This window comes from Stenella coeruleoalba (assembly GCF_951394435.1).
Source record: "Stenella coeruleoalba genome assembly, contig: scaffold_62, whole genome shotgun sequence".
Taxonomy (NCBI): domain Eukaryota; kingdom Metazoa; phylum Chordata; class Mammalia; order Artiodactyla; family Delphinidae; genus Stenella; species Stenella coeruleoalba.
In genome coordinates, this window is record NW_027646189.1 from 1,288,105 (window position 1) to 1,315,737 (window position 27,633).

The window sequence follows — 27,633 nt, forward strand, 5'->3', positions numbered from 1 at the left end:
TGTCATTTATAACTCTGCAGGTTTGTGAATTACACTGCCCCTGAGCTCCTTTCTTCAACTCGCTTTCTTTTGAGCTGGCCGCAACACCGCAGGATGGCTTCAGGCCCTAATCTGGTTCCGGCATGGCACGCTGAGCCTTTGGTTATTTCCTCTTCCTGGTGGGAAATGAGAGTTAAATTTGCCCGTCCAGACACCTCCAGCTAGTCTCTCATTGGTTCTCCCTATTCCTGTTCATCTTCCGCAGAAATTGCAAACTGGGCCAAACAGGAGGTTAAAGGCGCTGACTCTCCAAGTGGGGAGAATGTTAGTAAAGCGTCTTGAATGTTGCACTCAAGTACCAGGGGAGGAAAACTGAGACATATTTGAACACGTCTCCCGTTCACACGGTTGATCATACTCTGGGTTCCACATGCATGTTTTAGCAGAAGGAAGAATACCTTAAACCTGGAGAGTTGAGACCCGTGGAATGGGTACCATGCAATATGACTTCAAAGGGTCTTCATTTGCTCACGGAACGTCTCCAATCCTATCACTGCTGCGATTATGCCCCTGTACACACACTTGATTCTCTTTTGGAGACATAGCAATCCATAGGTTTTAAGATACTTACTAGTCAGGTACATTCTTAGGCGTTTAATATGGGATGTTGAGTCCATTTCGTTGAGCAAGGAGTAGCTCTTTTCTATTCCATATTTGGCTTAAGGAAATTTATCTGTGCTCATTTCAATCTCTGGTTTTATGCAGCACCCCAACTCACCTTTCCCCTTAAGCAAGCATAAGATGGTTTTCTAAATTTGAGACCCTGTTCTGTTTTGGAATTCAGTTCCTGTGTAGCCAAGTTTACATTCCGTGTATTAGTGATATCTTATGATGTTTCTTTTTCTGTGTGACTTATTTCAGTTAGAATCATCGTACCTGAATCCACTCATTATGCTGCTACGGGCCTGATGACATAGATTTCATTGCTGAGTGATACTGCATTGTACGTAAGTACCACAAGTTCTTTATCCATTTTTCACTTTCTGTGATATTGAACTTGTTCGGTAAACGAGGTTCCTGTAAACAGAGGCGTCCCAAACTTTGGGGTGGCTGTGTCTTTTTGATTTTAATTTCCCTAAGCTATAGGACCATAAGTGGAAGTGCCCTAGGCTCTGTTGCTTTGTTTCTTAGATGTTTCAGGAAACACCATACACTTCTCCCGAGTGTCTGTTGGCAATTTACATCCCGCCCATCAGCATAACAAGGCTCTCAGTTCTCCATGGCCTGTCGTGCCTTTCTGGATTTTACGCTTTTTTCAGATGGCCCGTTTAACCGGGGGGAAGTGAGACTTCATTGTAGTGCAGATTTCCTTTGCAAGCTTGCTTGGTTGGCCAAAAAGGGCGTATGCGTTTTTTCCTGAATATATTCAGGAACAAACGCATACGTCCTTTTTGGCCAAGTGCATCATTGTGGACGCTCTGCCTCTTTTCCTATGCTTTCAATGCAATTCCAGTCTACCTCCTGAAATCGGTTTCCTGCAATTCTGCCCCGCTTTCAAGTCCTCTTGGCAGCCTTACTTCATTATATTTTTGGACGATAGCTGTCATTTATAACTCTGCAGGTTTGTGAATTACAGTGTCCCTGAGCTCCTTTCTTCAACTCGCTTTCTTGTGAGCTGGCCGCAACACCGCAGGATGGCTTCAGGCCCTAATCTTGTTCCGGCACGGCACGCTGAGCCTTTGGTTATTTCCTCTTCCTGGTGGGAAATGAGAGTTAAATTTGCGTGTCCAGACACCTCCAGCTAGTGTCTCATTGGTTCTCCCTATTCCTGTTCATCTTCCGCAGAAATTGCAAACTGGGCCAAACAGGTGGTTAAAGGCGCTGACTCTCCAAGTGGGGAGAGTGTTAGTAAAGCATCTGGAATGTTGCACAAGAGTACCAGGAGAGGAAAACTGAGATATATTTGAACACGTCTCCGATTCACACGGTTGATCATACTCTGGGTTCCACATGCATATTTTAGCTGAAGGAAGAATACCTTAAACCTGGAGAGTTGAGACCCGTGTAATGGGTACCATGCAATATGACTTCAAAGGGTCTTCATTTGCTCACTGAACATCTCCAATCCTATCACTGCTGCGTTTATGCCCCTGTACACATGCTTGATTCTCTTTCGGAGACATAGCAATCCATAGGTTTTAAGATACTTACTAGTCAGGTACATTCTTAGGCGTTTAATATGCGGTGTTGAGTCCATTTCGTTGAGCAAGGAGTAGCTCTTGTCTATTCCATATTTGGCTTAAGGAACTTTATCTGTGCTCATTTCGATCTCTGGTTTTATGCAGCACCCCAACTCACCTTTACCCTTAAGCAAGCATAAGTTGGTTTTCTAAATTTGAGACCCTGTTCTGTTCTGTAATTCAGTTCCTGTGTAGCCAAGTTTACATTCCGTGTATTAGTGATATCTTATGATGTTTCTTTTTCTGTGTGACTTATTTCAGTTAGAATCATCGTACCTGAATCCACTCATTATGCTGCTACGGGCCTGATGACATAGATTTCATTGCTGAGTGATACTGCATTGTACGTAAGTACCACAAGTTCTTTATCCATTTTTCACTTTCAGTGATATTGAACTTGTACGGTAACCGAAGTTCTTGTAAACAGAGGCGTCCCAAACTTTGGGGTGGCTGTGTCTTTTTGATTTTAATTTCCCTAAGCTAAAGGACCATAAGTGGAAGTGCCCTAGGCTCTGTTGCTTTGTTTTTTAGATGTTTCAGGAAACACCATACCCTTCTCCCGAGTGTCTGTTGGCAATTTACATCCCGCCCATCAGCATAACAAGGCTCCCAGTTCTCCATGGCCTGTCCTGCCTTTCTGGATTTTACGCTTTTTTCAGATGGCCCGTTTGACCGGGGGGAAGTGAGACTTCATTGTAGTGCAGATTTCCTTTGCAAGCTTGCTTGGTTAGCCAAAAAGGGCGTATGCGTTTTTTCCTGAATATATTCAGGAAAAAACGCATACGCCCTTTTTGGCCAAGTGCATCATTGTGGACGCTCTGCCTCTTTTCCTATGCTTTCAATGCAATTCCAGTCTACCTCCTGAAATCGGTTTCCTGCAATTCTACCCCGTTTTCAAGTCCTCTTGGCAGCCTTACTTCAGTATATTTTTGGACGATAGCTGTCATTTATAACTCTGCAGGTTTGTGAATTACAGTGCCCTGAGCTCCTTTCTTCAACTCGCTTTCTTGTGAGCTGGCCGCAACACCGCAGGATGGCTTCAGGCCCTAATCTGGTTCCGGCACAGCACGCTAAGCCTTTGGTTAATTCCTCTTCCTGGTGGGAAATGAGAGTTAAATTTGCCCGTCCAGACACCTCCAGCTAGTCTCTCATTGGTTTTCGCTATTCCTGTTCATCTTCCGCAGAAATTGCAAACTGGGCGGAACAAGAGGTTAAAGGGACTGACTCTCCAAGTCGGGAGAGTGTTAGTAAAGCGTCTGGAATGTTGCACCCGAGTACCAGGGTACGAAAACTGAGACATATTTGAACATGTCTCCCGTTCACATGGTTGATCATACTCTAGGTTCCACATGCATGTTTTAGCTGAAGGAAGAATACCTTAAACCTGGGTAGTTGAAACCCGTGGAATGGGTACCATGCAATATGACTTCAAAGGGTCTTCATTTGCTCACCGAACCTCTCCAATCCTATCACTGCTGCGCTTATGCCCCTGTACTCATGCTTGATTCCCTTTCGGAGACATAGCAATCCATAGCTTTTAAGATACTTACTAGTCAGGTACATTCTTAGGCATTTAATATGCGGTGTTGAGTCCATTTCATTGAGCAAGGAGTAGCTCTTGTCTATTCCATATTTGGCTTAAGGAACTTTATCTGTGCTCATTTCAATCTCTGGTTTTATGCAGCACCCCAACTCACCTTTACCCTTAAGCAAGCATAAGTTGGTTTTCTAAATTTGAGACCCTGTTCTGTTCTGTAATTCATTTCCTGTGTAGCCAAGTTTATTCCGTATATTACTGATATCTTATGATGTTTCTTTTTCTGTGTGACTTATTTCAGTTAGAATCATCATACCTGAATCCACTCATTGTGCTGCTAAGGGCCTGATGACATAGATTTCATTGCTGAGTGATACTGCATTGTACGTAAGTACCGCAAGTTCTTTATCCATTTTTCACTTTCTGTCATATTGAACTTGTACGGTAAACGAGGTTCTTGTTAACAGAGGCGTCCCAAACTTTCGGGTGGCTGTGTCTTTTTGATTTTAATTTCCCTAAGCTATAGGACCATAAGTGGAAGTGCCCTAGGCTCGGTTGCTTTGTTTTTTAGATGTTTCAGGAAACACCATACACTTCTCCCAAGTGTCTGTTGGCAATTTACATCCCGCCCATCAGCATAACAAGGCTCCCAGTTCTCCATGGCCTGTCCTGCCTTTCTGGATTTTACACTTTTTTCAGATGACCCTTTTGACCGGGGGGAAGTGAGACTTCATTGTAGTGCAGATTTCCTTTGCAAGCTTGCTTGGTTGGCCAAAAAGGGCGTATGCGTTTTTTCCTGAATATATTCAGGAAAAAATGCATACGCCCTTTTTGGCCAAGTGCATCATTGTGGACGTTCTGCCTCTTTTCCTATGCTTTCAATGCAATTCCAGTCTACCTCCTGAAATCGGTTTCCTGCAATTCTGCCCCGCTTTCAAGTCCTCTTGGCAGCCTTACTTCAGTCTATTTTTGGACGATAGCTGTCATTTATAACTCTGCAGGTTTGTGAATTACAGTGTCCCTGAGCTCCTTTCTTCAACTCGCTTTCTTGTGAGCTGGCCGCAACACCAAAGGATGGCTTCAGGCCCTAATCTGGTTCCGGCGTGGCACGGTGAGCCTTTAGTTACTTCCTCTTCCTGGTGGGAAATGAGAGTTAAATTTGCCCGTCCAGACACCTCCAGCTAGTCTCTCATTGGTTCTCGCTATTCCTGTTCATCTTCCGCAGAAATTGCAAACTGGGCCAAAGAGGAGGTTAAAGGGACTGACTCTCCAAGTGGTGAGAGTGTTAGTAAAGCGTCTGGAATGTTGCACCCGAGTACCAGGGGAGGAAAACTGAGACATATTTGAACACGTCTCCCGATCACATGGTTGATCATACTCTAGGTTCCACATGCATGTTTTAGCTGAAGGAAGAATACCTTAAACCTGGGTAGTTGAAACCCGTGGAATGGGTACCATGCAATATGACTTCAAAGGGTCTTCATTTGCTCACCGAACCTCTCCAATCCTATCACTGCTGCGTTTATGCCCCTGTACACATGCTTGATTCTCTTTCGGAGACATAGCAATCCATAGGTTTTAAGATACTTACTAGTCAGGTACATTCTTAGGCGTTTAATATGCGGTGTTGAGTCCATTTTGTCGAGCAAGGAGTAGCTCTTGTCTATTCCATATTTGGCTTAAGGAACTTTATCTGTGCTCATTTCAATCTCTGGTTTTATGCAGCACCCCAACTCACCTTTCCCCTTAAGCAAGCATAAGTTGGTTTTCTAAATTTGAGACCCTGTTATGTTTTGTAATTCAGTTCCTGTGTAGCCAAGTTTACATTCCGTGTATTAGTGATATCTTATGATGTTTCTTTTTCTGTGTTACTTATTTCAGTTAGAATCATCGTACCTGAATCCACTCATTGTGCTCCTAAGGGGCTGATGACATAGATTTCATTGCTGAGTGATATTGCTTTGTAAGTAAATACCACATCTTCTTTATCCATTTTTCACTTTCTGCGATGTTGAACTTGTACTGTAAACGAGGTTCTTGTAAACAGAGCCGTCCCAAACTTTGGCATGGCTGTGTCTTTTTGAATTTAATTTCCCTAAGCTATAGGACACTAAGTGGAAGTGCCCTAGGCTCTGTTGCTTTGTTTTTTAGATGTTTCAGGAAACACCATACACTTCTCCCGAGTGTCTGTTGGCAATTTACATCCCGCCCATCAGCATAACACGGCTCCCAGTTCTCCATGGCCTGTCCTGCCTTTCTGGATTTTACACTTTTTTCAGATGGCCCTTTTGACCGGGGGGATGTGAGACTTCATTGTAGTGCAGATTTCCTTTGCAAGCTTGCTTGGTTGGCCAAAAAGGGCGTATGCGTTTTTTCCTGAATATATTCAGGAAAAAACGCATACGCCCTTTTTGGCCAAGTGCATCATTGTGGACCTTCTGCCCCCTTTCCTATGCTTTCAATGCAATTCCAGTCTACCTCCTGAAATCGGTTTCCTGCAATTCTGCCCCGCTTTCAAGTCCTCTTGGCAGCCTTACTTCAGTATATTTTTGGACGATAGCTGTCATTTATAACTCTGCAGGTTTGTGAATTACAGTGTCCCTGAGATCCTTTCTTCAACTCGCTTTCTTGTGACCTGGCCGCAACACCGCAGGATGGCTTCTGGCCCTAATCTGGTTCCGGCACGGCACGCTGAGCCTTTGGTTAATTCCTCTTCCTGGTGGGAAATGAGAGTTAAATTTGCCCGTCCAGACACCTCCAGCTAGTCTCTCATTGGTTCTCGCTATTCCTGTTCATCTTCCGCAGAAATTGCAAACTGGGCCAAACAGGAGGTTAAAGGGACTGACTCTCCAAGTGGTGAGAGTGTTAGTAAAGCGTCTGGAATGTTGCACCCGAGTACCAGGGGAGGAAAACTGAGACATATTTGAACACGTCTCCCGATCACATGGTTGATCATACTCTAGGTTCCACATGCATGTTTTAGCTGAAGGAAGAATACCTTAAACCTGGGTAGTTGAAACCCGTGGAATGGGTACCATGCAATATGACTTCAAAGGGTCTTCATTTGCTCACCGAACCTCTCCAATCCTATCACTGCTGCGTTTATGCCCCTGTACACATGCTTGATTCTCTTTCGGAGACATAGCAATCCATAGGTTTTAAGATACTTACTAGTCAGGTACATTCTTAGGCGTTTAATATGCGGTGTTGAGTCCATTTCGTCGAGCAAGGAGTAGCTCTTGTCTATTCCATATTTGGCTTAAGGAACTTTATCTGTGCTCATTTCAATCTCTGGTTTTATGCAGCACCCCAACTCACCTTTCCCCTTAAGCAAGCATAAGTTGGTTTTCTAAATTTGAGACCCTGTTATGTTTTGTAATTCAGTTCCTGTGTAGCCAAGTTTACATTCCGTGTATTAGTGATATCTTATGATGTTTCTTTTTCTGTGTTACTTATTTCAGTTAGAATCATCGTACCTGAATCCACTCATTGTGCTCCTAAGGGCCTGATGACATAGATTTCATTGCTGAGTGATATTGCTTTGTAAGTAAATACCACAACTTCTTTATCCATTTTTCACTTTCTGCGATGTTGAACTTGTACTGTAAACGAGGTTCTTGTAAACAGAGCCGTCCCAAACTTTGGCATGGCTGTGTCTTTTTGAATTTAATTTCCCTAAGCTATAGGACACTAAGTGGAAGTGCCCTAGGCTCGGTTGCTTTGTTTTTTAGATGTTTCAGGAAACACCATACACTTCTCCCGAGTGTCTGTTGGCAATTTACATCCCGCCCATCAGCAGAACAAGGCTCCCAGTTCTCCATGGCCTGTCCTGCCTTTCTGGATTTTACACTTTTTTCAGATGGCCCTTTTGACCGGGGGGATGTGAGACTTCATTGTAGTGCAGATTTCCTTTGCAAGCTTGCTTGGTTGGCCAAAAAGGGCGTATGCGTTTTTTCCTGAATATATTCAGGAAAAAACGCATACGCCCTTTTTGGCCAAGTGCATCATTGTGGACGTTCTGCCTCTTTTCCTATGCTTTCAATGCAATTCCAGTCTACCTCCTGAAATCGGTTTCCTGCAATTCTGCGCCGCTTTCAAGTCCTCTTGGCAGCCTTACTTCAGTATATTTTTGGACGATAGCTGTCATTTATAACTCTGCAGGTTTGTGAATTACAGTGCCCCTGAGCTCCTTTCTTCAACTCGCTTTCTTGTGAGCTGGCCGCAACACCGCAGGATGGCTTCAGGCCCTAATATGGTTCCGGCACGGCACGCTGAGCCTTTGGTTAATTCCTCTTCCTGGTGGGAAATGAGAGTTAAATTTGCCCGTCCAGACACCTCCAGCTAGTCTCTCATTGGTTCTCGCTATTCCTGTTCATCTTCCGCAGAAATTGCAAACTGGGCCAAACAGGAGGTTAAAGGGACTGACTCTCCAAGTTGTGAGAGTGTTAGTAAAGTGTCTGGAATGATGCACCCGAGTACCAGGGTACGAAAACTGAGACATATTTGAACACGTCTCCCGATCACATGGTTGATCATACTCTAGGTTCCACATGCATGTTTTAGCTGAAGGAAGAATACCTTAAACCTGGGTAGTTGAAACCCGTGGAATGGGTACCATGCAATATGACTTCAAAGGGTCTTCATTTGCTCACCGAACCTCTCCAATCCTATCACTGCTGCGTTTATGCCCCTGTACACATGCTTGATTCTCTTCCGGAGACATAGCAATCCATAGGTTTTAAGATACTTACTAGTCAGGTACATTCTTAGGCGTTTAATATGCGGTGTTGAGTCCATTTCGTCGAGCAAGGAGTAGCTCTTGTCTATTCCATATTTGGCTTAAGGAACTTTATCTGTGCTCATTTCAATCTCTGGTTTTATGCAGCACCCCAACTCACCTTTCCCCTTAAGCAAGCATAAGTTGGTTTTCTAAATTTGAGACCCTGTTTTGTTTTGTAATTCAGTTCCTGTGTAGCCAAGTTTACATTCCGTGTATTAGTGATATCTTATGATGTTTCTTTTTCTGTGTTTCTTATTTCAGTAAGAATCATCGTACCTGAATCCACTCATTGTGCTCCTAAGGGCCTGATGACATAGATTTCATTGCTGAGTGATATTGCTTTGTAAGTAAGTACCACAACTTCTTTATCCATTTTTCACTTTCTGCGATGTTGAACTTGTACTGTAAACGAGGTTCTTGTAAACAGAGCCGTCCCAAACTTTGGGATGGCTGTGTCTTTTTGAATTTAATTTCCCTAAGCTATAGGACCCTAAGTGGAAGTGCCCTAGGCTCTGTTGCTTTGTTTCTTAGATGTTTCAGGAAACACCATACACTTCTCCCGAGTGTCTGTTGACAATTTACATCCCGCCCATCAGCATAACAAGGCTCCCAGTTCTCCATGGCCTGTCCTGCCTTTCTGGATTTTACACTTTTTTCAGATGGCCCTTTTGACCGGGGGGATGTGAGACTTCATTGTAGTGCAGATTTCCTTTGCAAGCTTGCTTGGTTGGCCAAAAAGAGCGTATGCGTTTTTTCCTGAATATATTCAGGAAAAAACCCATACGCCCTTTTTGGCCAAGTGCATCATTGTGGACGTTCTGCCTCTTTTCCTATGCTTTCAATGCAATTCCAGTCTACCTCCTGAAATCGGTTTCCTGCAATTCTGCGCCACTTTCAAGTCCTCTTGGCAGCCTTACTTCAGTATATTTTTGGACGATAGCTGTCATTTATAACTCTGCAGGTTTGTGAATTACAGTGCCCCTGAGCTCCTTTCTTCAACTCGCTTTCTTGTGAGCTGGCCGCAACACCGCAGGATGGCTTCAGGCCCTAATATGGTTCCGGCACGGCACGCTGAGCCTTTGGTTAATTCCTCTTCCTGGTGGGAAATGAGAGTTAAATTTGCCCGTCCAGACACCTCCAGCTAGTCTCTCATTGGTTCTCGCTATTCCTGTTCATCTTCCGCAGAAATTGCAAACTGGGCCAAACAGGAGGTTAAAGGGACTGACTCTCCAAGTTGTGAGAGTGTTAGTAAAGTGTCTGGAATGATGCACCCGAGTACCAGGGTACGAAAACTGAGACATATTTGAACACGTCTCCCGATCACATGGTTGATCATACTCTAGGTTCCACATGCATGTTTTAGCTGAAGGAAGAATACCTTAAACCTGGGTAGTTGAAACCCGTGGAATGGGTACCATGCAATATGACTTCAAAGGGTCTTCATTTGCTCACCGAACCTCTCCAATCCTATCACTGCTGCGTTTATGCCCCTGTACACATGCTTGATTCTCTTTCGGAGACATAGCAATCCATAGGTTTTAAGATACTTACTAGTCAGGTACATTCTTAGGCGTTTAATATGCGGTGTTGAGTCCATTTCGTCGAGCAAGGAGTAGCTCTTGTCTATTCCATATTTGGCTTAAGGAACTTTATCTGTGCTCATTTCAATCTCTGGTTTTATGCAGCACCCCAACTCACCTTTCCCCTTAAGCAAGCATAAGTTGGTTTTCTAAATTTGAGACCCTGTTTTGTTTTGTAATTCAGTTCCTGTGTAGCCAAGTTTACATTCCGTGTATTACTGATATCTTATGATGTTTCTTTTTCTGTGTTACTGATTTCAGTTCGAATCATCGTACCTGAATCCACTCATTGTGCTCCTAAGGGCCTGATGACATAGATTTCATTGCTGAGTGATATTGCTTTGTAAGTAAATACCACAAGTTCTTTATCCATTTTTCACTTTCTGCGATGTTGAACTTGTATGGTAAACGAGGTTCTTGTAAACAGAGGTGTCCCAAACTTTGGGGTGGCTGTGTCTTTTTGATTTTAATTTCCCTAAGTTATAGGACCATAAGTGGAAGTGCCCTAGGCTCTGTTGCTTTGTTTTTTAGATGTTTCAGGAAACACCATACACTTCTCCCGAGTGTCTGTTGGCAATTTACATCCCGCCCATCAGCATAACAAGGCTCCCAGTTCTCCATGGCCTGTCCAGCCTTTCTGGATTTTACACTTTTTTCAGATGGCCCTTTTGACCGGGGGGAAGTGAGACTTCATTGTAGTGCAGATTTCCTTTGCAAGCTTGCTTGGTTGGCCAAAAAGGGCGTATGCGTTTTTTCCTGAATATATTCAGGAAAAAACGCATACGCCCTTTTTGGCCAAGTGCATCATTGTGGACGCTCTGCCCCTTTTCCTATGCTTTCAATGCAATTCCAGTCTACCTCCTGAAATCGGATTCCTGCAATTCTGCCCCGCTTTCAAGTCCTCTTGGCAGCCTTACTTCAGTATATTTTTGGACGATAGCTGTCATTTATAACTCTGCAGGTTTGTGAATTACAGTGTCCCTGAGATCCTTTCTTCAACTCGCTTTCTTGTGACCTGGCCGCAACACCGCAGGATGGCTTCAGGCCCTAATCTGGTTCCGGCACGGCACGCTGAACCTTTGGTTAATTCCTCTTCCTGGTGGGAAATGAGAGTTAAATTTGCCAGTCCAGACACCTCCAGCTAGTCTCTCATTGGTTCTCGCTCTTCCTGTTCATCTTCCGCAGAAATTGCAAACTGGGCCAAACAGGAGGTTAAAGGCACTGACTCTCCAAGTCGGGAGAGTGTTAGTAAAGCGTCTGGAATGTTGCACGCGAGTACCAGGGGAGGAAAACTGACACATATTTGAACACGTCTCCCGATCACATGGTTGATCATACTCTAGGTTCCACATGCATGTTTTAGCTGAAGGAAGAATACCTTAAACCTGGAGAGTTGAAACCCGTGGAATGGGTACCATGCAATATGACTTCAAAGGGTCTTCATTTGCTCACCAAACCTCTCCAATCCTATCACTGCTGCGTTTATGCCCCTGTACACACGCTTGATTCTCTTTTGGAGACATAGCAATCCATAGGTTTTAAGATACATACTAGTCAGGTACATTCTTAGGCGTTTAATATGGGGTGTTGAGTCCATTTTGTTGAGCAAGGAGTAGCTCTTTTCTATTCCATATTTGGCTTAAGGAAATTTATCTGTGCTCATTTCAATCTCTGGTTTTATGCAGCACCCCAACTCACCTTTCCCCTTAAGCAAGCATAAGTTGGTTTTCTAAATTTGAGACCCTGTTCTGTTTTGGAATTCAGTTCCTGTGTAGCCAAGTTTACATTCCGTGTATTAGTGATATCTTATGATGTTTCTTTTTCTGTGTGACTTATTTCAGTTAGAATCATCGTACCTGAATCCACTCATTATGCTGCTACGGGCCTGATGACATAGATTTCATTGCTGAGTGATACTGCATTGTACGTAAGTACCACAAGTTCTTTATCCATTTTTCACTTTCTGTGATATTGAACTTGTACGGTAAACAAGGTTCTTGTAAACAGAGGCGTCCCAAACTTTGGGGTGGCTGTGTCTTTTTGATTTTAATTTCCCTAAGCTATAGGACCATAAGTGGAAGTGCCCTAGGCTCTGTTGCTTTGTTTCTTAGATGTTTCAGGAAACACCATACACTTCTCCCGAGTGTCTGTTGGCAATTTACATCCCGCCCATCAGCATAACAAGGCTCTCAGTTCTCCATGGCCTGTCGTGCCTTTCTGGATTTTACGCTTTTTTCAGATGGCCCGTTTAACCGGGGGGAAGTGAGACTTCATTGTAGTGCAGATTTCCTTTGCAAGCTTGCTTGGTTGGCCAAAAAGGGCGTATGCGTTTTTTCCTGAATATATTCAGGAAAAAACGCATACGCCCTTTTTGGCCAAGTGCATCATTGTGGACGTTCTGCCTCTTTTCCTATGCTTTCAATGCAATTCCAGTCTACCTCCTGAAATCGGTTTCCTGCAATTCTGCCCCGCTTTCAAGTCCTCTTGGCAGCCTTACTTCAGTCTATTTTTGGACGATAGCTGTCATTTATAACTCTGCAGGTTTGTGAATTACAGTGTCCCTGAGCTCCTTTCTTCAACTCGCTTTCTTGTGAGCTGGCCGCAACACCGCAGGATGGCTTCAGGCCCTAATCTTGTTCCGGTATGGCACGCTGAGCCTTTGGTTATTTCCTCTTCCTGGTGGGAAATGAGAGTTAAATTTGCGTGTCCAGACACCTCCAGCTAGTGTCTCATTGGTTCTCCCTATTCCTGTTCCTCTTCCGCAGAAATTGCAAACTGGGCCAAACAGGTGGTTAAAGGCGCTGACTCTCCAAGTGGGGAGAGTGTTAGTAAAGCATCTGGAATGTTGCACAAGAGTACCAGGAGAGGAAAACTGAGACATATTTGAACACGTCTCCGATTCACACGGTTGATCATACTCTGGGTTCCACATGCATATTTTAGCTGAAGGAAGAATACCTTAAACCTGGAGAGTTGAGACCCGTGTAATGGGTACCATGCAATATGACTTCAAAGGGTCTTCATTTGCTCACCGAACCTCTCCAATCCTATCACTGCTGCGTTTATGCCCCTGTACACATGCTTGATTCTCTTTCGGAGACATAGCAATCCATAGGTTTTAAGATACTTACTAGTCAGGTACATTCTTAGGCGTTTAATATGCGGTGTTGAGTCCATTTCGTTGAGCAAGGAGTAGCTCTTGTCTATTCCATATTTGGCTTAAGGAACTTTATCTGTGCTCATTTCGATCTCTGGTTTTATGCAGCACCCCAACTCACCTTTCCCCTTAAGCAAGCATAAGTTGGTTTTCTAAATTTGAGACCCTGTTCTGTTCTGTAATTCAGTTCCTGTGTAGCCAAGTTTACATTCCGTGTATTAGTGATATCTTAAGATGTTTCTTTTTCTGTGTGACTTATTTCAGTTAGAATCATCATACCTGAATCCACTCATTATGCTGCTACGGGCCTGATGACATAGATTTCATTGCTGAGTGATACTGCATTGTACGTAAGTACCACAAGTTCTTTATCCATTTTTCACTTTCAGTGATATTGAACTTGTACGGTAACCGAAGTTCTTGTAAACAGAGGCGTCCCAAACTTTGGGGTGGCTGTGTCTTTTTGATTTTAATTTCCCTAAGCTAAAGGACCATAAGTGGAAGTGCCCTAGGCTCTGTTGCTTTGTTTTTTAGATGTTTCAGGAAACACCATACACTTCTCCAGAGTGTCTGTTGGCAATTTACATCCCGCCCATCAGCATAACAAGGCTCCCAGTTCTCCATGGCCTGTCCTGCCTTTCTGGATTTTACGCTTTTTTCAGATGGCCCGTTTGACCGGGGGGAAGTGAGACTTCATTGTAGTGCAGATTTCCTTTGCAAGCTTGCTTGGTTAGCCAAAAAGGGCGTATGCGTTTTTTCCTGAATATATTCAGGAAAAAACGCATACGCCCTTTTTGGCCAAGTGCATCATTGTGGACGCTCTGCCTCTTTTCCTATGCTTTCAATGCAATTCCAGTCTACCTCCTGAAATCGGTTTCCTGCAATTCTACCCCGTTCAAGTCCTCTTGGCAGCCTTACTTCAGTATATTTTTGGACGATAGCTGTCATTTATAACTCTGCAGGTTTGTGAATTACAGTGCCCTGAGCTCCTTTCTTCAACTCGCTTTCTTGTGAGCTGGCCGCAACACCGCAGGATGGCTTCAGGCCCTAATCTGGTTCCGGCATGGCACGCTGAGCCTTTGGTTATTTCCTCTTCCTGGTGGGAAATGAGAGTTAAATTTGCCTGTCCAGACACCTCCAGCTAGTCTCTCATTTGTTCTCCCTATTCCTGTTCATCTTCCGCAGCAATTGCAAACTGGGCCAAACAGGAAGTGAAAGGCGCTGACTCTCCAAGTGGGGTGAGTGTTAGTAAAGCGTCTGGAATGTTGCACCCGAGTACCAGGGGAGGAAAACTGAGACATATTTGAACACATCTCCCGTTCACATGGTTGATCATACTCTGGGTTCCACATGCATGTTTTAGCTGAAGGAAGAATACCTTAAACCTGGAGAGTTGAGACCCGTGTAATGGGTACCATGCAATATGATTTCAAAGGGTCTTCATTTGCTCACCGAACCTCTCCAATCCTATCACTGCTGCGATTATGCCCCTGTACACACACTTGATTCTCTTTTGGAGACATAGCAATCCATAGGTTTTAAGATACTTACTAGTCAGGTACATTCTTAGGCGTTTAATATGGGGTGTTGAGTCCATTTCGTTGAGCAAGGAGTAGCTCTTGTCTATTCCATATTTGGCTTAAGGAACTTTATCTGTGCTCATTTCAATCTCTGGTTTTATGCAGCACCCCAACTCACCTTTCCCCTTAAGGAAGCATAAGTTGATTTTCTAAATTTGAGACCCTGTTCTGTTTTGGAATTCAGTTCCTGTGTAGCCAAGTTTACATTCCGTGTATTAGTGATATCTTATGATGTTTCTTTTTCTGTGTGACTTATTTCAGTTAGAATCATCGTACCTGAATCCACTCATTATGCTGCTACGGGCCTGATGACATAGATTTCATTGCTGAGTGATACTGCATTGTACGTAAGTACCACAAGTTCTTTATCCATTTTTCACTTTCTGTGATATTGAACTTGTACGGTAAACGCGGTTCTCGTAAACAGAGGCGTCCCAAACTTTGGGGTGGCTGTGTCTTTTTGATTTTAATTTCCCTAAGCTATAGGACCATAAGTGGAAGTGCCCTAGGCTCTGTTGCTTTGTTTTTTAGATGTTTCAGGAAACACCATACACTTCTCCCGAGTGTCTGTTGGCAATTTACATCCCGCCCATCAGCATAACAGGGCTCCCAGTTCTCCATGGCCTGTCCTGCCTTTCTGGATTTTACACTGTTTTCAGATGGCCCGTTTGACCGGGGGGAAGTGAGACTTCATTGTAGTGCAGATTTCCTTTGCAAGCTTGCTTGGTTGGCCAAAAAGGGCGTATGCGTTTTTTCCTGAATATATTCAGGAAAAAACGCATACGCCCTTTTTGGCCAAGTGCATCATTGTGGACACTCTGCCTCTTTTCCTATGCTTTCAATGCAAATCCAGTCTACCTCCTGAAATCGGTTTCCTGCAATTCTGCCCCGCTTTCAAGTCCTCTTGGCAGCCTTACTTCAGTATATTTTTGGACGATAGCTGTCATTTATAACTCTGCAGGTTTGTGAATTACAGTGCCCCCGACCTCCTTTCTTCAACTGGCTTTCTTGTGAGCTGGCCGCAACACCGCAGGATGGCTTCAGGCCCTAATCTGGTTCCGGCACGGCACACTGAGCCTTTGGTTAATTCCTCTTCCTGGTGGGAAATGAGAGTTAAATTTGCCCGTCCAGACACCTCCAGCTAGTCTCTCATTGCTTCTCGCTATTCCTGTTCATCTTCCACAGAATTTGCAAACTGGGCCAAACAGGAGGTTAAAGGGACTAACTCTCCAAGTCGGGAGAGTGTTAGTAAAGCGTCTGGAATGTTGCACCCGAGTACCAGGGTACGAAATCTGAGACATATTTGAACACGTCTCCCGATCACATGGTTGATCATACTCTACGTTCCACATGCATGTTTTAGGTGAAGGAAGAATACCTTAAACCTGGGTAGTTGAAACCCGTGGAATGGGTACCATGCAATATGACTTCAAAGGGTCTTCATTTCCTCACCGAACCTCTCCAATCCTATCAGTGCTGTGTTTATGCCCCTGTACACATGCTTGATTCTCTTTCGGAGACATAGCAATCCATAGGTTTTAAGATACTTACTAGTCAGGTACATTCTTAGGCGTTTAATATGGGGTGTTGAGTCCATTTCGTTGAGCAAGGAGTAGCTCTTGTCTATTCCATATTTGGCTTAAGGAACTTTATCTGTGCTCATTTCGATCTCTGGTTTTATGCAGCAACCCAACTCACCTTTACCCTTAAGCAAGCATAAGTTGGTTTTCTAAATTTGAGACCCTGTTCTGTTCTGTAATTCACTTCCTGTGTAGCCAAGTTTACATTCCGTGTATTAGTGATATCTTATGATGTTTCTTTTTCTGTGTGACTTATTTCAGTTAGAATCATCGTACCTGAATCCACTCATTGTGCTGCTAAGGGCCTGATGACATAGATTTCTTTGCTGAGTGATATTGCTTTATACGTAAATACCACAACTTCTTTATCCATTTTTCACTTTCTGCGATGTTGAACTTGTACTGTAAACGAGGTTCTTGTAAACAGAGCCATTCCAAACTTTGGGGTGGCTGTGTCTTTTTGATTTTAATTTCCCTAAGCTATAGGACCATAAGTGGAAGTGCCCTAGGCTCTGTTGCTTTGTTTTTTAGATGTTTCAGGAAACACCATACACTTCTCCCGAGTGTCTGTTGGCAATTTACATCCCGCCCATCAGCATAAAAAGTCTCCCAGTTCTCCATGGCCTGTCCTGCCTTTCTGGATTTTACACTTTTTTCAGATCGCCCTTTTGACGGGGGGAAGTGAGACTTCATTGTAGTGCAGATTTCCTTTGCAAGCTTGCTTGGTTGGCCAAAAAGGGCGTATGCGTTTTTTCCTGAATATATTCAGGAAAAAACGCATACGCCCTTTTTGGCCAAGTGCATCATTGTGGACGTTCTGCCTCTTTTCCTATGCTTTCAATGCAATTCCAGTCTACCTCCTGAAATCGGTTTCCTGCAATTCTGCCCCGCTTTCAAGTCCTCTTGGCAGCCTTACTTCAGTCTATTTTTGGACGATAGCTGTCATTTATAACTCTGCAGGTTTGTGAATTACAGTGCCCCTGAGCCCCTTTCTTCAACTCGCTTTCTTGTGAGCTGGCCGCAACACCGCAGGTTGGCTTCAGGCCCTAATCTGGTTCCGGCACGGCACGCTGAGCCTTTGGTTATTTCCTCTTCCTGGTGGGAAATGAGAGTTAAATTTGCCCGTCCAGACACCTCCAGCTAGTCTGTCATTGGTTTTCGCTATTCCTGTTCATCTTCCGCAGAAATTGCAAACTGGGCGAAACAGGAGGTTAAAGGGACTGACTCTCCAAGTGGGGAGAGTGTTAGTAAAGCGTCTGGAATGTTGCACCCGAGTACCAGGGTAGGAAAACTGAGACATATTTGAACATGTCTCCCGTTCACATGGTTGATCATACTCTAGGTTCCACATGCATGTTTTAGCTGAAGGAAGAATACCTTAAACCTGGGTATTTGAAACCCGTTAAATGGGTACCATGCAATATGACTTCAAAGGGTCTTCATTTGCTCACCGAACCTCTCCAATCCTATCACTGCTGCGCTTATGCCCCTGTACACATGGTGGATTCCCTTTCGGAGACATAGGAATCCATAGCTTTTAAGATACTTACTAGTCAGGTACATTCTTAGGCGTTTATTATGCGGTGTTGAGTCCATTTCATTGAGCAAGATGTAGCACTTGTCTATTCCATATTTGGCTTAAGGAACTTTATCTGTGCTCATTTCAATCTCTGGTTTTATGCAGCACCCCAACTCACCTTTACCCTTAAGCAAGCATAAGTTGGTTTTCTAAATTTGAGACCCTGTTCTGTTCTGTAATTCATTTCCTGTGTAGCCAAGTTTATTCCGTATATTACTGATATCTTATGATGTTTCTTTTTCTGTGTGACTTATTTCAGTTAGAATCATCATACCTGAATCCACTCATTGTGCTGCTAAGGGCCTGATGACATAGATTTCATTGCTGAGTGATACTGCATTGTTCGTAAGTACCGCAAGTTCTTTATCCATTTTTCACTTTCTGTGATATTGAACTTGTACGGTAAACGAGGTTCTTGTTAACAGAGGCGTCCCAAACTTTCGGGTGGCTGTGTCTTTTTGATTTTAATTTCCCTAAGCTATAGGACCATAAGTGGAAGTGCCCTAGGCTCGGTTGCTTTGTTTTTTAGATGTTTCAGGAAACACCATACACTTCTCCCAAGTGTCTGTTGGCAATTTACATCCCGCCCATCAGCATAACAAGGCTCCCAGTTCTCCATGGCCTGTCCTGCCTTTCTGGATTTTACACTTTTTTCAGATGACCCTTTTGACCGGGGGGAAGTGAGACTTCATTGTAGTGCAGATTTCCTTTGCAAGCTTGCTTGGTTGGCCAAAAAGGGCTTATGCGTTTTTTCCTGAATATATTCAGGAAAAAACGCATACGCCCTTTTTGGCCAAGTGCATCATTGTGGACATTCTGCCTCTTTTCCTATGCTTTCAATGCAATTCCAGTCTACCTCTTGAAATCGGTTTCCTGCAATTCTGCCCCACTTTCAAGTCCTCTTGGCAGCCTTACTTCAGTATATTTTTGGACGATAGCTGTCATTTATAACTCTGCAGGTTTGTGAATTACAGTGACCTTGAGCTCCTTTCTTCAACTCGCTTTCTTGTGAGCTGGCCGCAACACCACAGGATGGCTTCAGGCCCTAATCTGGTTCCGGCGTGGCACGGTGAGCCTTTAGTTACTTCCTCTTCCTGGTGGGAAATGAGAGTTAAATTTGCCCGTCCAGACACCTCCAGCTAGTCTCTCATTGGTTCTCGCTATTCCTGTTCATCTTCCGCAGAAATTGCAAACTGGGCCAAAGAGGAGGTTAAAGGGACTGACTCTCCAAGTGGTGAGAGTGTTAGTAAAGCGTCTGGAATGTTGCACCCGAGTACCAGGGGAGGAAAACTGAGACATATTTGAACACGTCTCCCGATCACATGGTTGATCATACTCTAGGTTCCACATGCATGTTTTAGCTGAAGGAAGAATACCTTAAACCTGGGTAGTTGAAACCCGTGGAATGGGTACCATGCAATATGACTTCAAAGGGTCTTCATTTGCTCACCGAACCTCTCCAATCCTATCACTGCTGTGTTTATGTCCCTGTACACATGCTTGATTCCCTTTCGGAGACATAGCAATCCATAGGTTTTAAGATACTTACTAGTCAGGTACATTCTTAGGCGTTTAATATGGGGTGTTGAGTCCATTTCGTTGAGCAAGGAGTAGCTCTTGTCTATTCCATATTTGGCTTAAGGAACTTTATCTGTGCTCATTTCAATCTCTGGTTTTATGCAGCACCCCAACTCACCTTTTCCCTTAATCAAGCATAAGTTGGTTTTCTAAATTTGAGACCTTGTTATGTTTTGTAATTCAGTTCCTGTGTAGCCAAGTTTACATTCCGTGTATTAGTGATATCTTATGATGTTTCTTTTTCTGTGTTACTTATTTCAGTTAGAATCATCGTACCTGAATCCACTCATTGTGCTCCTAAGGGCCTGATGACATAGATTTCATTGCTGAGTGATATTGCTTTGTAAGTAAATACCACAACTTCTTTATCCATTTTTCACTTTCTGCGATGTTGAACTTGTACTGTAAACGAGGTTCTTGTAAACAGAGCCGTCCCAAACTTTGGGATGGCTGTGTCTTTTTGAATTTAATTTGCCTAAGCTATAGGACCCTAAGTGGAAGTGCCCTAAGCTCTGTTGCTTTGTTTTTTAGATGTTTCATGAAACACCATACACTTCTCCCGAGTGTCTGTTGGCAATTTACATCCCGCCCATCAGCATAACAAGGCTCCCAGTTCTCCATGGCCTGTCCAGCCTTTCTGGATTTTACACTTTTTTCAGATGGCCCTTTTGACCGGGGGGAAGTGAGACTTCATTGTAGTGCAGATTTCCTTTGCAAGCTTGCTTGGTTGGCCAAAAAGGGCTTATGCGTTTTTTCCTGAATATATTCAGGAAAAAACGCATATGCCCTTTTTGGCCAATTGCATCATTGTGGACGTTCTGCCTCTTTTCCTATGCTTTCAATGCAATTCCAGTCTACCTCCTGAAATTGGTTTCCTGCAATTCTGCCCCGCTTTCAAGTCCTCTTGGCAGCCTTACTTCAGTCTATTTTTGGACGATAGCTGTCATTTATAACTCTGCAGGTTTGTGAATTACAGTGCCCCTGAGCTCCTTTCTTCAACTCGCTTTCTTGTGACCTGGCCGCAACACCGCAGGATGGCTTCAGGCCCTAATCTGGTTCTGGCACGGCACGCTGAGCCTTTGGTTAATTCCTCTTCCTGGTGGGAAATGAGAGTTAAATTTGCCCGTCCAGACACCTCCAGCTAGCCTCTCATTGGTTCTCGCTATTCCTGTTCATCTTCCGCAGAAATTGCAAACTGGGCCAAACAGGAGGTTAAAGGGACTGACTCTCCAAGTCGGGAGAGTGTTAGTAAAGCGTCTGGAATGTTGCACCCGAGTACCAGGGTACGAAAACTGAGACATGTTTGAACATGTCTCCCGATCACATGGTTGATCATACTCTAGGTTCCACATGCATGTTTTAGCTGAAGGAAGAATACCTTAAACCTGGGTAGTAGAAAACCGTGGAATGGGTACCATGCAATATGACTTCAAAGGGTCTTCATTTGCTCACCGAACCTCTCCAATCCTATCACTGCTGCGTTTATGCCCCTGTACACATGCTTGATTCTCTTTCGGAGACATAGCAATCCATAGGTTTTAAGATACTTACTAGTCAGGTACATTCTTAGGCGTTTAATATGCGGTGTTGAGTCCATTTTGTTGAGCAAGGAGTAGCTCTTGTCTATTCCATATTTGGCTTAAGGAACTTTATCTGTGCTCATTTCGATCTCTGGTTTTATGCAGCACCCCAACTCACCTTTACCCTTAATTAAGCATAAGTTGGTTTTCTAAATTTGAGACCCTGTTCTGTTCTGTAATTCATTTCCTGTGTAGCCAAGTTTATTGCGTGTATTACCGATATCTTATGATGTTTCTTTTTCTGTGTGACTTTTTTCAGTTAGAATCATCATACCTGAATCCACTCATTGTGCTGCTAAGGGCCTGATGACATAGATTTCATTGCTGAGTGATATTGCTTTGTAAGTAAATACCACAACTTCTTTATCCATTTTTCACTTTCTGCGATGTTGAACTTGTACTGTAAACGAGGTTCTTGTAAACAGAGGCGTCCCAAACTTTGGGGTGGCTGTGTCTTTTTGATTTTAATTTCCCTAAGCTATAGGACCATAAGTGGAAGTGCCCTAGGCTCTGTTGCTTTGTTTTTTAGATGTTTCAGGAAACACCATACACTTCTGCGGAGTGTCTGTTGGCAATTTACATCCCGCCCATCAGCATAACAAGGCTCCCAGTTCTCCATGGCCTGTCCTGCCTTTCTGGATTTTACACTTTTTTCACATGGCCCTTTTGACCGGGGGGAAGTGAGACTTCATTGTAGTGCAGATTTCCTTTGCAAGCTTGCTTGGTTGGCCAAAAAGGGCTTATGCGTTTTTTCCTGAATATATTCAGGAAAAAACGCATACGCCCTTTTTGGCCAAGTGCATCATTGTGGACGCTCTGCCCCTTTTCCTATGCTTTCAATGCAATTCCAGTCTACCTCCTGAAATCGGTTTCCTGCAATTCTGCCCCGCTTTCAAGTCCTCTTGGCAGCCTTACTTCAGTATATTTTTGGACGATAGCTGTCATTTATAACTCTGCAGGTTTGTGAATTACAGTGTCCCTGAGATCCTTTCTTCAACTCGCTTTCTTGTGACCTGGCCGCAACACCGCAGGATGGCTTCAGGCCCTAATCTGGTTCCGGCACGGCACGCTGAACCTTTGGTTAATTCCTCTTCCTGGTGGGAAATGAGAGTTAAATTTGCCAGTCCAGACACCTCCAGCTAGTCTCTCATTGGTTCTCGCTCTTCCTGTTCATCTTCCGCAGAAATTGCAAACTGGGCCAAACAGGAGGTTAAAGGCACTGACTCTCCAAGTCGGGAGAGTGTTAGTAAAGCGTCTGGAATGTTGCACGCGAGTACCAGGGGAGGAAAACTGACACATATTTGAACACGTCTCCCGATCACATGGTTGATCATACTCTAGGTTCCACATGCATGTTTTAGCTGAAGGAAGAATACCTTAAACCTGGAGAGTTGAAACCCGTGGAATGGGTACCATGCAATATGACTTCAAAGGGTCTTCATTTGCTCACCAAACCTCTCCAATCCTATCACTGCTGCGTTTATGCCCCTGTACACACGCTTGATTCTCTTTTGGAGACATAGCAATCCATAGGTTTTAAGATACATACTAGTCAGGTACATTCTTAGGCGTTTAATATGGGGTGTTGAGTCCATTTTGTTGAGCAAGGAGTAGCTCTTTTCTATTCCATATTTGGCTTAAGGAAATTTATCTGTGCTCATTTCAATCTCTGGTTTTATGCAGCACCCCAACTCACCTTTCCCCTTAAGCAAGCATAAGTTGGTTTTCTAAATTTGAGACCCTGTTCTGTTTTGGAATTCAGTTCCTGTGTAGCCAAGTTTACATTCCGTGTATTAGTGATATCTTATGATGTTTCTTTTTCTGTGTGACTTATTTCAGTTAGAATCATCGTACCTGAATCCACTCATTATGCTGCTACGGGCCTGATGACATAGATTTCATTGCTGAGTGATACTGCATTGTACGTAAGTACCACAAGTTCTTTATCCATTTTTCACTTTCTGTGATATTGAACTTGTACGGTAAACAAGGTTCTTGTAAACAGAGGCGTCCCAAACTTTGGGGTGGCTGTGTCTTTTTGATTTTAATTTCCCTAAGCTATAGGACCATAAGTGGAAGTGCCCTAGGCTCTGTTGCTTTGTTTCTTAGATGTTTCAGGAAACACCATACACTTCTCCCGAGTGTCTGTTGGCAATTTACATCCCGCCCATCAGCATAACAAGGCTCTCAGTTCTCCATGGCCTGTCGTGCCTTTCTGGATTTTACGCTTTTTTCAGATGGCCCGTTTAACCGGGGGGAAGTGAGACTTCATTGTAGTGCAGATTTCCTTTGCAAGCTTGCTTGGTTGGCCAAAAAGGGCGTATGCGTTTTTTCCTGAATATATTCAGGAAAAAACGCATACGCCCTTTTTGGCCAAGTGCATCATTGTGGACGTTCTGCCTCTTTTCCTATGCTTTCAATGCAATTCCAGTCTACCTCCTGAAATCGGTTTCCTGCAATTCTGCCCCGCTTTCAAGTCCTCTTGGCAGCCTTACTTCAGTCTATTTTTGGACGATAGCTGTCATTTATAACTCTGCAGGTTTGTGAATTACAGTGTCCCTGAGCTCCTTTCTTCAACTCGCTTTCTTGTGAGCTGGCCGCAACACCGCAGGATGGCTTCAGGCCCTAATCTTGTTCCGGTATGGCACGCTGAGCCTTTGGTTATTTCCTCTTCCTGGTGGGAAATGAGAGTTAAATTTGCGTGTCCAGACACCTCCAGCTAGTGTCTCATTGGTTCTCCCTATTCCTGTTCCTCTTCCGCAGAAATTGCAAACTGGGCCAAACAGGTGGTTAAAGGCGCTGACTCTCCAAGTGGGGAGAGTGTTAGTAAAGCATCTGGAATGTTGCACAAGAGTACCAGGAGAGGAAAACTGAGACATATTTGAACACGTCTCCGATTCACACGGTTGATCATACTCTGGGTTCCACATGCATATTTTAGCTGAAGGAAGAATACCTTAAACCTGGAGAGTTGAGACCCGTGTAATGGGTACCATGCAATATGACTTCAAAGGGTCTTCATTTGCTCACCGAACCTCTCCAATCCTATCACTGCTGCGTTTATGCCCCTGTACACATGCTTGATTCTCTTTCGGAGACATAGCAATCCATAGGTTTTAAGATACTTACTAGTCAGGTACATTCTTAGGCGTTTAATATGCGGTGTTGAGTCCATTTCGTTGAGCAAGGAGTAGCTCTTGTCTATTCCATATTTGGCTTAAGGAACTTTATCTGTGCTCATTTCGATCTCTGGTTTTATGCAGCACCCCAACTCACCTTTCCCCTTAAGCAAGCATAAGTTGGTTTTCTAAATTTGAGACCCTGTTCTGTTCTGTAATTCAGTTCCTGTGTAGCCAAGTTTACATTCCGTGTATTAGTGATATCTTAAGATGTTTCTTTTTCTGTGTGACTTATTTCAGTTAGAATCATCATACCTGAATCCACTCATTATGCTGCTACGGGCCTGATGACATAGATTTCATTGCTGAGTGATACTGCATTGTACGTAAGTACCACAAGTTCTTTATCCATTTTTCACTTTCAGTGATATTGAACTTGTACGGTAACCGAAGTTCTTGTAAACAGAGGCGTCCCAAACTTTGGGGTGGCTGTGTCTTTTTGATTTTAATTTCCCTAAGCTAAAGGACCATAAGTGGAAGTGCCCTAGGCTCTGTTGCTTTGTTTTTTAGATGTTTCAGGAAACACCATACACTTCTCCAGAGTGTCTGTTGGCAATTTACATCCCGCCCATCAGCATAACAAGGCTCCCAGTTCTCCATGGCCTGTCCTGCCTTTCTGGATTTTACGCTTTTTTCAGATGGCCCGTTTGACCGGGGGGAAGTGAGACTTCATTGTAGTGCAGATTTCCTTTGCAAGCTTGCTTGGTTAGCCAAAAAGGGCGTATGCGTTTTTTCCTGAATATATTCAGGAAAAAACGCATACGCCCTTTTTGGCCAAGTGCATCATTGTGGACGCTCTGCCTCTTTTCCTATGCTTTCAATGCAATTCCAGTCTACCTCCTGAAATCGGTTTCCTGCAATTCTACCCCGTTCAAGTCCTCTTGGCAGCCTTACTTCAGTCTATTTTTGGACGATAGCTGTCATTTATAACTCTGCAGGTTTGTGAATTACAGTGCCCTGAGCTCCTTTCTTCAACTCGCTTTCTTGTGAGCTGGCCGCAACACCGCAGGATGGCTTCAGGCCCTAATCTGGTTCCGGCATGGCACGCTGAGCCTTTGGTTATTTCCTCTTCCTGGTGGGAAATGAGAGTTAAATTTGCCTGTCCAGACACCTCCAGCTAGTCTCTCATTTGTTCTCCCTATTCCTGTTCATCTTCCGCAGCAATTGCAAACTGGGCCAAACAGGAAGTTAAAGGCGCTGACTCTCCAAGTGGGGTGAGTGTTAGTAAAGCGTCTGGAATGTTGCACCCGAGTACCAGGGGAGGAAAACTGAGACATATTTGAACACATCTCCCGTTCACATGGTTGATCATACTCTGGGTTCCACATGCATGTTTTAGCTGAAGGAAGAATACCTTAAACCTGGAGAGTTGAGACCCGTGTAATGGGTACCATGCAATATGATTTCAAAGGGTCTTCATTTGCTCACCGAACCTCTCCAATCCTATCACTGCTGCGATTATGCCCCTGTACACACACTTGATTCTCTTTTGGAGACATAGCAATCCATAGGTTTTAAGATACTTACTAGTCAGGTACATTCTTAGGCGTTTAATATGGGGTGTTGAGTCCATTTCGTTGAGCAAGGAGTAGCTCTTGTCTATTCCATATTTGGCTTAAGGAACTTTATCTGTGCTCATTTCAATCTCTGGTTTTATGCAGCACCCCAACTCACCTTTCCCCTTAAGGAAGCATAAGTTGATTTTCTAAATTTGAGACCCTGTTCTGTTTTGGAATTCAGTTCCTGTGTAGCCAAGTTTACATTCCGTGTATTAGTGATATCTTATGATGTTTCTTTTTCTGTGTGACTTATTTCAGTTAGAATCATCGTACCTGAATCCACTCATTATGCTGCTACGGGCCTGATGACATAGATTTCATTGCTGAGTGATACTGCATTGTACGTAAGTACCACAAGTTCTTTATCCATTTTTCACTTTCTGTGATATTGAACTTGTACGGTAAACGCGGTTCTCGTAAACAGAGGCGTCCCAAACTTTGGGGTGGCTGTGTCTTTTTGATTTTAATTTCCCTAAGCTATAGGACCATAAGTGGAAGTGCCCTAGGCTCTGTTGCTTTGTTTTTTAGATGTTTCAGGAAACACCATACACTTCTCCCGAGTGTCTGTTGGCAATTTACATCCCGCCCATCAGCATAACAGGGCTCCCAGTTCTCCATGGCCTGTCCTGCCTTTCTGGATTTTACACTGTTTTCAGATGGCCCGTTTGACCGGGGGGAAGTGAGACTTCATTGTAGTGCAGATTTCCTTTGCAAGCTTGCTTGGTTGGCCAAAAAGGGCGTATGCGTTTTTTCCTGAATATATTCAGGAAAAAACGCATACGCCCTTTTTGGCCAAGTGCATCATTGTGGACACTCTGCCTCTTTTCCTATGCTTTCAATGCAAATCCAGTCTACCTCCTGAAATCGGTTTCCTGCAATTCTGCCCCGCTTTCAAGTCCTCTTGGCAGCCTTACTTCAGTATATTTTTGGACGATAGCTGTCATTTATAACTCTGCAGGTTTGTGAATTACAGTGCCCCCGACCTCCTTTCTTCAACTGGCTTTCTTGTGAGCTGGCCGCAACACCGCAGGATGGCTTCAGGCCCTAATCTGGTTCCGGCACGGCACACTGAGCCTTTGGTTAATTCCTCTTCCTGGTGGGAAATGAGAGTTAAATTTGCCCGTCCAGACACCTCCAGCTAGTCTCTCATTGCTTCTCGCTATTCCTGTTCATCTTCCACAGAATTTGCAAACTGGGCCAAACAGGAGGTTAAAGGGACTAACTCTCCAAGTCGGGAGAGTGTTAGTAAAGCGTCTGGAATGTTGCACCCGAGTACCAGGGTACGAAATCTGAGACATATTTGAACACGTCTCCCGATCACATGGTTGATCATACTCTACGTTCCACATGCATGTTTTAGGTGAAGGAAGAATACCTTAAACCTGGGTAGTTGAAACCCGTGGAATGGGTACCATGCAATATGACTTCAAAGGGTCTTCATTTCCTCACCGAACCTCTCCAATCCTATCAGTGCTGTGTTTATGCCCCTGTACACATGCTTGATTCTCTTTCGGAGACATAGCAATCCATAGGTTTTAAGATACTTACTAGTCAGGTACATTCTTAGGCGTTTAATATGGGGTGTTGAGTCCATTTCGTTGAGCAAGGAGTAGCTCTTGTCTATTCCATATTTGGCTTAAGGAACTTTATCTGTGCTCATTTCGATCTCTGGTTTTATGCAGCAACCCAACTCACCTTTACCCTTAAGCAAGCATAAGTTGGTTT

General features: G+C 43.8%; 1 long non-coding RNA gene across 3 annotated transcripts in view; it reads left to right on the top strand.

Annotated features, from left to right (window-relative positions):
* LOC307181269 overlaps positions 1–27,633 on the top strand; it is a 1,277,915-nt gene that overhangs the window by 1,229,633 nt on the left and 20,649 nt on the right. Inside the window, exon 8 of one of the 3 annotated variants that reach the window (XR_013826283.1) lies at positions 13,538–13,556. The exons of the other annotated variants lie outside the window; for them this stretch is intronic. This is a non-coding gene — a long non-coding RNA (uncharacterized lncRNA). Of the gene's footprint in view, positions 1–13,537; positions 13,557–27,633 lie in introns of those variants that run through there. 3 annotated transcript variants of the gene reach the window in all.